Raw genomic sequence first — 11,138 nt, 5'->3', positions numbered from 1 at the left:
GGACACGGTCTTGATCCGAGACCTGGCGCCAGCAGGGGACGTAGCAACCCCTGTCGCTCCCATACCCCCTGTTACAAACCCCATAACTCTTGTTTCCCCCCCGGACACGGCGCGGGCAGCATCGGGACCATTGCTTAACCCTTTTACTCCCGTGCACAGCTTGCCTGAGTCCAGAGGATGGTCGCCACTTCAGGGCGTGTCGGGACTCCATGGATTACCGTCACCTCAGGGTCAACCGGCCCGTGAGTCTGTGGAGGAACAGCTGGACATCGCCTTGGGGAGAACGCCACCGCAAGTGCCTACTCCGGTGTCACCACCGGTATTGAGGAGGTCACAACGACAGTGCGGTCCCCCTGACCGTCTGAACTTATAGACTGATGACAAATTATTCTCTTTTTGTACCCCGCCGGCCTTTGTTTTCAAAGGAGGGGTGAATGTGGTGAACCATCGATGGTTCCCACTAGATAGTACTGAGCCAGGGTCTGGCCAGTACTACAAGTATGTACATATGTTGCTGTTGGGTTAGGGATGGGTTGTTCTACTTGTTGCTGTTGGGGTTAGGGTGGGGTTGTTACACCTTTGTACTGTAGTGTTGTGGTACATCCCAGTCGGGCTCCGCCTCCTGGGAGAGGTATAAAGGTCCCTGCTCTGGCTGGAGCCCCTCAGTCTGGGATCGTGTATATAATTGTTGGCTGCTTCGTTACAGCAAATAAAACCCTTTTTTTCCTGAGCATCTAGCCTCGTGTGTGATAACGCGCATCATCTTCTTGAGGAGGAGGAGGACGCGGAGGTCGGGTGTCGCTGGGGAAGAGGCCGCCCAGCAGGAAGAGGAGGACAATGCCAAGCAACACCACCCAGGTGCTGGAGGGCTGGCAGCAAGGACCAGGCATGCGAGGGTGGCGAGGGAGGCCCTGATCACCAGACGCTTTGCTCACTAGGGGCCTGTGCTGCTGTACGTGGGCTCCATTCCCCCCTCCCCAAAGTCCTATTACCTCCTGGTGCTTAGCGAGTCCATGAAGCCTGTTGCAACATCGTCACACCAGTGTAATGAGCCTGGGTACTCTGTGTTAGCGAGTGCCTTTGGCAGGCAGGAGGGTGATGACGACTCGCTAAGCACCATTATGATGATGCCCTGGTGCAAACTAGCCTGATTCCTACCTGAGCTCCGCATGCACACTGGCACCTGGATCCACTTCTGTGTAGTGGGTAAGGGTCTGAAACCCCCATACAGGGCCCCAGGGTGGGTGGAGTGGGAGAGGGGAGGGAATCGCTCATGGGTTCTGGGGATGCCATGCCAGATGCTGTACGTTGCTGCCAATGCATGCCACCTACTTTAGGCAGTGATTTATTTGAGCGCCTTCCATTTTCTCAATGGCATTGAGGGGTCTATCTACTTAGTGCTGCCCTTCACCCGTGCCATCTTAGTGATGCTACAACTTCTTAACCTCATGTGGCCTACTACTAGGTCTCGGTGTCTCCCAAGGATGTACATTGGAGGTTGAGGGGGCCAGCTGCCTACCTTGCCCCCTGGCCTGTGATGCCCTTGGCAGGCGTTCTCTCGAGGGCCTGGACCTTGAGGGCTCTGGCCGGCTTCCAGGTGTCTGGGATGTATCCATGACAGCCTCTGCATCCCGCTGCCCCTGAGATGCCCCGGTGTCGGGGGGGGGAGAGTCAGAAGGTGTAGCCACAGCCACAGTCTCCTGGCTGGAAGGCCCCGGCGCAGATTTGAGCCCTTCATCCCCCCTCAGGAATTCTGTGGGCCCCTGGATCACTCATGAGACGGCGGTGCTTCTGCAGTGAGCTCTAGAAGCTTCAGCATCACCTGGCCCTGCATCCTACCCATGGTGGTCGAGCCCTCTGCGATGGCCACCTGAGTCGGGGGCCGCCTGTCAATGGCCGCAGCAAGTGTCCTCTGAGACTGAGCCATGCTCTGCAGTCCCTCAGCCATGACCCTCTGTGACTGGGCCACGTTCTCATGGGCTGCTGCCATAGCCCACTGTGTCTCAGCGTGTCCCACTGGGTCTCCTGCAAGCTCTCGAGCCTCTCAGCCATGGGCTACAGAATCTCAGGAAGCCTGTTGAGTCCCTCAGCTATGGCCTGCTGTGATTCAGCCGCTGCCCTCTGGGACTCCGCTGTGGCCCTGCTGTGACTCAGCCATTGCTTGGACCCTGCCACTCATGATGAGGATTCCTTGCCCCAGGCTTTCCACTGCGGATGCCACCCTTGCAGTGTTGGCCTGGGAACCACGCAAGACAGGTGATAGCTGGTCCACCTGAAAGCTTTGGGATTCCTCCCAGCAGCCTCGCAGTTGGTCCAGTGCGGCTGTCAGCCCCTCCTGCATTCCCTGGCTCTGTTGCTGCATCTCCAGCAGCTGAGGGAGAAGTGATCTCAGAGGCCCAGCATATAGCCTGAGACCAGCTGAGTCCTCATCTCCGGCAGGCCCCCACATGCCAGAGGCCTCAGATGTTCCCTCCTCCACCTGTACATCAGCAGATGTGTCGTGCTCACCAGAAAGTGACCCAGATGCCTCAACACTAACTTGACCCACCAACATGGGATGGTGAGTTGTGAGGTGGAAGCTGTCGCCAAAAAGGTGCCACCGTCAGAGGTCCCTTCACCTGCTTCCTCCGAGGATCGTCAGAGGTGACTGGGGCTGGATGGGTGGGAGCAGCAGTGGGGGCCGTGATGCCAGATGGCCCAGGCGCATCTGGGTCCCTCCCTGCAACACAGGACACAAGGAGAGAGAGGGAGAGGAATCTGGGATTCAGGCAACTTACTTGACATTTTTCCACTGAACATAGAACAAAGAACAAAGAAAAGTACAGCATAGGAACAGGCCCTTTGGCCCTCCAAGCCTGCACCTATCATGCTGCCCATCTGAACTAAAACCCCTCGACCTTTCTGGGGACCATATCCCTCTATTCCCATCCTATTCATATATTTGTCAAGATGCCCCTTAAAAGTCACTATCATGCCACTACCTCCCCCGGTAGCGAGTCCCAGGCACCCACCAACCTCTGTATGAAAAAACATGCCTCGTACATCTCCTTCAAACCTTGCCCCTTGTACCTTAAACCTATGCCCCCCGAGTAATTGACTCAAACTGAGTGGAGGATTGACAGGCGCTCACTTCTCGACTCCAGCCTCGACCTTGCTGTTGCTGATGGCCCAGATGTCCTCCTCTCCTGAGAGCTCCAGCGCCTGCTCCTCAATGGAGATGAGGACTTGGAGGTCAGGCTCACCACCCCCTGTCTTTGCCCTCTGCCAGCAGTTGTGGGCATTCTCCTCCTGTGGGGACAGAAGGAGCCATGAAAAATATGATGGCATGACTCCTGCAGAGTATTGGGGGTGGCACTCAGAGGGCAAGCACAATGACACTCTTGAGTGCTGGGCAGGAAGGAGGTGCTTGGGGGTCAGGGGCTGGAGACATGCAGGGTGCTGGGGATGGGATGATCTTGGGGCGATTTGGGGGAAGATGCCAGTTGGGGTTAAACACTCACCCTTTCTGCCTTGAGGAGGTCATTGATCTTTTTGCGGCACTGCTTGCCGGTTTTTCTGGCCAGTGCTATGGCACTCACAGATGCAGTCACTGCATCCCAGGTCGCTTTCCTGTCGCTTCCCCTGGGATGATGTCCTGCTGGGGCAAGAGGGTGTCCTGTCTTGCTTCCACTACCTCCAGCAACCTGATGTGGACTGGGGTAAACACAGTAAGAAGTCTCACAACACCAGGTTAAAGTCCAACAGGTTTATTTGGCAGCACAAGCTTTCGGAGCGCTCCTCCTTCATCAGGTGAGTGGGAGTTCTGTTCACAAACAGGGCATATAAAGACACAAACTCAATTTACAAAATAATGGTTGGAATGCGAGTCTTTACAGGTAATCAAGTCTTAAGTATTTGTGATATATATAAATGATTTGGAAGAAGGTGTAACTGGTGTAATCAGCAAGTTTGCGGATGACACGAAGATGGCTGGAATTGCGGATAGCGAAGAGCATTGTCGAGCAATACAGCAGGATATAGATAGGCTGGAAAATTGGGCGGAGAGGTGGCAGATGGAGTTTAATCCGGATAAATGCGAAGTGATGCATTTTGGAAGAAATAATGTAGGGAGGAGTTACACAATAAATGGCAGAGTCATCAGGAGTATAGAAACACAGAGGGACCTAGGTGTGCAAGTCCACAAATCCTTGAAGGTGGCAACACAGGTGGAGAAGGTGGTGAAGAAGGCATATGGTATGCTTGCCTTTATAGGACGGGGTATAGAGTATAAAAGCTGGAGTCTGATGATGCAGCTGTATAGAACGCTGGTTAGGCCACATTTGGAGTACTGCGTCCAGTTCTGGTCGCCGCACTACCAGAAGGACGTGGAGGCATTGGAGAGAGTGCAGAGAAGGTTTACCAGGATGTTGCCTGGTATGGAGGGTCTTGGCTATGAGGAGAGATTGGGTAGACTGGGGTTGTTCTCCTTGGAAAGACGGAGAATGAGGGGAGATCTAATAGAGGTATACAAGATTATGAAGGGGATAGATAGGGTGAACAGTGGGAAGCTTTTTCCCAGGTCGGAGGTGACGATCACGAGGGGTCACAGGCTCAAGCTGAGAGGGGCGAAGTATAACTCAGACATCAGAGGGACGTTTTTTACACAGAGGGTGGTGGGGGCCTGGAATGCGCTGCCAAGTAGGGTGGTGGAGGCAGGCACGCTGACATCGTTTAAGACTTACCTGGATAGTCACATGAGCAGCCTGGGAATGGAGGGATACAAACGATTGGTCTAGTTGGACCAAGGAGCGGCACAGGCTTGGAGGGCTGAAGGGCCTGTTTCCTGTGCTGTACTGTTCTTTGTTCTTTAAAGGTACAGACAATGTGAGTGGAGAGAGGGTTAAGCACAGGTTAAAGAGATGTGTATTGTCTCCAGACAGGACAGTTTGTGAGATTTTGCAAGCCCAGGCGCGTTGTGGGGGTTACAGATAGTGTGACATGAACCCAAGATCCCGGTTGAGGCCGTCCTCATGTGTGCGGAACTTGGCTATCAGTCTCTGCTCAGCGACTCTGCGCTGTCGTGTGTCGTGAAGGCCGCCTTGGAGAACGCTTACCCGAAGATCAGAGGCCGAATGCCCGTGACCACTGAAGTGCTCCCCAACAGGAAGAGAACACTCGTGCCTGGTGATTGTCAAGCGGTGTTCATTCATCCGTTGTTGTAGCGTCTGCATGGTCTCCCCAATGTACCATGCCTTGGGACATCCTTTCCTGCAGCGTATCAGGTAGACAACATTGGCCAAGTTGCATGAAGATGTTGGCATATTGAGGTGCGAATTTGGTCCCCATGGCTGTTCTGTGTGTCTGGATGAAGAACTGGTTGTTGAAGGTGAACACATTGTGGTCCAGGATGAAGCGGATGAGTTGTAAAATTGCATCTGGAAACTGGCAGTTGTCGGCGTTGAGTACTGAGGCCGTTGCAGCAATGCCACTGTTGCAGAAATTGGCAGCTCTTGATTGGGAGAGGCTGTTTGAGGGTAAATCCACATCTGGTATGTGGCAGTCTTTTAAGGAATGGTTGTTAGGGCTACAGGACAAGCATGTGCCTGTAAAAAAGAAGGATAGGAAGGGTAGGATTAGAGAACCGTGGATAACCAGGGAAATTGAGGGACTGGTCAAAAAGAAAAGAGAGGCGTATGTTAGGTCCAAGCAGCTAAAAACGGAGGGAGCTCTGGAGGAGTACAAAGAAAGTAGGAAAGTACTCAAACGGGGAATTAGAAGAGCAAAAAGGGTCACGAAATGTTCTTGGCAGACAGGATTAAGGAGAATCCCAAGGCATTTTATTCATACGTTAGGAACAAAAGGGTTGTTAGGAAAAAATCGGACCTCTCAGGGACAAAAGTGGGGACTTATGCTTGGAGCCCAAAGAAGTAGGGGAGATCCTAAATGAATACTTTGCGTCGGTATTCACAAAGGAGAGGGATGTGGTGACTGGGAGTGTCTCGGAGGGGAGTGTTGAACCGTTGGAGAAAATCTCCATTACAAAGGAGGAAGTGTTAGGTTTGTTAGAGAATATAAAGACTGACAAGTCCCCAGGGCCTGATGGAATCTATCCAAGGCTGCTCAAGGAGACGAGAGGTGAAATCGTTGGGCCTCTGACGCAAATCTTTGTCTCGTCACTGGACGCAGGTGAGGTCCCAGAGGATTGGAGGATAGCCAATGTGGTCCCGTTATTTAAGAAGGGTAGGAAGGATAACCCGGGTAATTATAGGCCGGTGAGCTTGACGTCCGTGGTGGGGAAGTTGTTGGAGAAGATTCTTAGAGATAGGATGTATGCGCATTTAGAAAGGAATAAACTCATTAACGATAGTCAGCATGGTTTTGTGAGAGGGAGGTCATGCCTCACTAACCTGGTGGTGTTTTTTGAAGAAGTGACCAGAATGGTTGACGAAGGAAGGGCCGTGGATGTTGTCTATATGGACTTTAGTAAAGCGTTTGACAAAGTCCCTCATGGTAGGCTAGTGAAAAAGGTTGGATCTCATGGGATAAAGGGGGAGGTGGCTAGATGGGTGGAGAACTGGGGTTTTCACTCTGGGTTTTCGCCTCTCCCTGGAGATCACATGGTCTGGAATGGGGGGGTGGGGGTGAGTTAATAGGTTGTGATGAACAAAGCATCGTAGCTGTGAGGGACAGCTCGGTGGATAGGATATTAGGATGTAGATAGGCTGGAAAATTGGGCGGGGATCCTGGATTCAGGATTCAATCCTGGACCGGGGAGCGGCACGGGCTTGGAGGGCCGAAGGGCCTGTTCCTGTGCTGTATTGTTCTTTGTTCTTTGTTTTGTTCTTTGTTGTGGGGGATGCTGGTGTAGAGTGCCGAGACATCCATTGTGACGAGGAGTGTTCCTGGTTCAACTGCTCCATGTGTGCTGAGTTTCTGTAGGAAGTCCGTAGTGTCACGACAAAAGCTGGGGGTTCTTTGTACAATGGGTTTCAGGATGCCCTCGACATAGCCGGAGAGGTTCTCGCACAGGGTCCCATTGCCCGATACAATGGGACGGCCGGGTGTGTTTGGCTTGTGTATCTTCGGGAGGCAGTAGAGATCTCCAACGTGGGGAGTACGTGGAATGAGAGCACGGAGGGTGGTCTAAAGGTCCGGACCAAAGGTCTTGGTCAGTCTGTTGAGTTGACGGGTGTGTTCTTTGGTATGTCAGCCAGGACTCTCACCAACTTTTACAGATGCACCATAGAAAACAGGTTGCATCACAGCTTGGTATGGCTCCTGCTCTGCTCAAGACTGCAAGAATCTACAAAAGGTCATGAATGTAGCTGAATCCATCACGCAAACCAGCTTCCCATCCACTGACTCTGTCTACACTTCCCGCTGCCTCGGCAAAGCAGCCAGCATAATTAAGGACCCCACGCACTCCGGACATTCTGTCTTCCTCCTCCTTCCATCGGGAAGAAGATACAAAAGTTTGTGGTCACGTACCAACCGACTTAAGAACATCTTCTTCCCTGCTACCATCAGACTTTTGAATCGACCTATCTTGCACTAAGCCGATCTTTCTCTACACCCGAGCTATGATTATAACACTACATTCAAAGGGTGTTCCATATCATTGCTATGTGTTGTGCCCTGCACAGCTGAATGCTGAAAAAGGGTGAGAATAGCCACATGAAGAAATGGAGGAGGAGTACGTCTCCTCAGAAGTGAAGAACATTGAACAGGATGATTTTGAAGAGGGCGAGGTTCAGGCAAGCCACATGAAGAAGGCATTACACTGGCAAAACGGGGAAGACATGCCTGTGACAACCTCACAAGAACAAAGTTCCAGCAGGAATAAGGTGAAGACAAATTGATATGAGCGCTGTTCCTCATCATCTTCAATATCTCACAAAAGGTCATCAATCTCAAAGTGATAAGTCACATTCAAGCCTAATGATGGGCTCGTCCTTGGCCTAAGCACCATTGGGACATGTGGCGGCTGTATAATAGGCTGTGTAATAGGGCGGCACGGTAGCACAGTGGTTAGCACTGCTGCTTCACAGCTCCAGGGACCTGGGTTCGATTCCCGGCTTGGGTCACTGTCTGTGTGGAGTTTGCACATTCTCCTCGTGTCTGCATGGGTTTTCTCATGGTGCTCGGTTTCCTCCCACAGTCCAAAGATGTGCGGGTTAGGTTGATTGGCCATGCTAAAATTGCCCCTTAGTGTCCTGAGATGTGCAGGTTAGAGGGATTAGTGGGTAAATATGTAGGGATATGGGGGTAGGGCCTGGGTGGGATTGTAGTCAGTGCAGACTTGATGGGCCGAATGGCCTCTTTCTGTACTGTAGGGTTTCTATGATTCTATGATTCTATGATAAGCACCTGGCCAGCACTCACACATAATGCTCTCCTTTCAGGCATGAACATTTCAGTGGCCATGGCAACCTTCAAGAGACAGAAATGCTGCTGCACACATCAATGCGCTCATGCCAATTTGACAGAAGCTTAGCATGAAGCTTAGCACCTTGCTTCATAGCAAGGTGGCTCAAAGACGGAAGGCATCCATCAGTGGTTATCACCAGATCATCTGAAGATGGAGCTACATTTGGACAGCACCACTCTCCAAAGTCCAGCTCATTCATGATTTAAGGATAAGACTGAAGCGTTTGCAACAATCTTCAAAAGTGTTGAGTGGATGATTCATCTTGGCCTCCTACTGAGGTCAGTAATGTTCAGTGTCATTACTGAATGATACTGAACATTGCTAATGTTCAGTATCATTAGCAATTGCTCAGATACTGAAGCGGTCCATGTCCAAATGTACCAAGACCTGGACAAGGTTTGGGCTGACAAGTGGCAAGTACCATCCACAAATGCCAGGCAATGACCACCTCCAACAAGAGAGGATCTAACCACTGCCCTTGATATTCAATGGCATTACCATCACTGAATCCCCCACTAACAACATCATAGGGGTTACCATTGACCAGAAACTGAACTGGTGTAGCCATATAAATACTATGACTACTTGAGCAGGTCAAAGGCTAGGAATCTTATGGTGAATAACTCACCTCCTGACTCCCCAAAGCCTATCCACCATCTACAAGGCACAAGTCAGGATAGTGATTGATGGGTGCAGCTCCAACTATACTCAAGAAGCTTGACACCATCCAGGACAAAGCAACTGCTTAACTGGCACCATATCCACTCCCTGCACCACAGACGAACAGTGGCAGCCATGTGTACCATCTACAAGATGCACAGCAGGAACTGCAGTTCCTTAGGCAGCATCTTCCAAATCCACAACCACCACCATCTTGAAGGGCAAGAGCAACAAATGCCTGTGAAGACAATTACCTTGAAGTTCCGCTCCAACTCACCCACCATCCTGACTTGTAAATATATCACTGTTCCTTCACTGTCGCTGGATCAGATTCCTGGAATTCCCCCCCTGATAGCACTGTGGGTCTACCGACACCACAGGGACTGCAGCAGTTCAGGAAGGCAGATCATCACTATATGGAGGGCCTCATGGGTTTGTGAGTTGACGATTGTGATATTCCACAGAGATTTCTACTGGATTCCTCAAAAGAAACTGTTAGCAAAAAGATTGAGTGACTTAAGAGTAACTGGCCTCCCAGTCCATGTGGGGGAAAACCCATGACTCCTTGAGAAGGAGGGGCACCTGGAGGGATGTTGAGATACCCTGCCCCCCTCTGTAACACCTGCTGTAACACATCCATGGCAAGAGAGAAGGACTGCAGGTCCGAGCACAAATCTGGCAGAAACACTGTGTTTTTCTGGATCTGTGTCTCCAATGTGGCTGCCACCCTTTCCATGGAGACTTTGATGCGCTCAGATGCCATAGCGAAGACATTGGACATAACGTGGATGGATACCTCCACCCTTCGTTCCAGTCTGTTAACAGCTTCTGACAACTCCATCTGATGTTCTCTTGCTTGTTTTTACATCTACAATGTTTGTCCAGGAATCGACTACAGATGCCCATCAGTAGACTTGGGCTCAGCAAGGGCATGGTCTCCAGCAGTCCTCTCTGTGTCAGGGACTTCAGCTGTCAATACTCTGCCTTCTGTGGGCCTGTGTCTGTGCTGCACTCAAAGAATTGTGACCCCCAAACCTACTCTAGAACTAGGACCCACCGGGGTTTGTGTCTCTGAGCTATGGAGGATGCAGGTGAATGCAGTGATGAGTATTCTTCAAATGGATACAGTTCTGAAGAGGCCTGTGGCTTGGGGCTGACGCACTGACTGGAAACTTGCCTCCTCTTTTTCTTGCTGATATCTGGAATAGAAGAGAGAATTAGTGATTGACTAGGCAGATCACTCACAATTCATTTTCTGCGTATGGCTGATGTATAATGGATGTATCTTCACTGGCTCATTGCCTTCTATGCAGGAACAATCTCTATCCTCACCAGTTAGCCCAACAGCCTCCTCCTAATGTGGAGAGGTCCCGCAACTCTGGGGTCCCACCTCTGGTCTGGGATCATTCCATCTTGTTGTGGGTTATCTTGTCCTTCATGCAGAGTTGCCACTCAAGTGGACAGAGCCGTGAAGAAGGCCTATAGTGTGTTGGCGTTTATTAACAGGGGGTTTGAGTTTAAGAGCCGTGGGGTTATGCTGCAACTGTACAGGACCTTGGTGAGACCACATTTGGAATATTGTGTGCAGTTCTGGTCACCTCACTACAAGAAGGATGTGGAGACACTGGAAAGAGTGCAAAGGAGATTTACCAGGATGCTGCCTGGTTTGGAGGGTAGGTCTTATGAGGAAAGGTTGAGGGAACTTGGGTTTTTCTCTTTGGAGCGGAGGAGGTTGAGAGGAGACTTGATAGAGGTTTATAAGATGATGAGGGGGATAGATAGAGTGAACGTTCAAAGTCTATTTCCTCGGGTGAATGGAGCGGTAACTAGGGGGCATAACTATAGGGTTCATGGTGGGAGATATAGGAAGGATGTCCGAGGTAGGTTTTTTACTCAGAGTGGTTGGGGTGTGGAATGGACTGCCTGCAGGGATAGTGGAGTCAGAAACTTTAGGAACATTTAAGAAGCTATTGGATAGGCACATGGAGTACTTCGGGATGATAGGGAGGAAATAGCTTGATCTGGGTTTCAGACAAAGCTCGGCACAACATCGTGGGCCGAAGGGCCTGTT

Source organism: Mustelus asterias, chromosome 8, assembly GCF_964213995.1.
Source record: "Mustelus asterias chromosome 8, sMusAst1.hap1.1, whole genome shotgun sequence".
NCBI classification, from domain to species: Eukaryota; Metazoa; Chordata; class Chondrichthyes; order Carcharhiniformes; family Triakidae; genus Mustelus; species Mustelus asterias.
The sequence above is the reverse complement of the archived record's forward strand: the minus strand, read 5'-3'. Positions refer to the sequence as shown.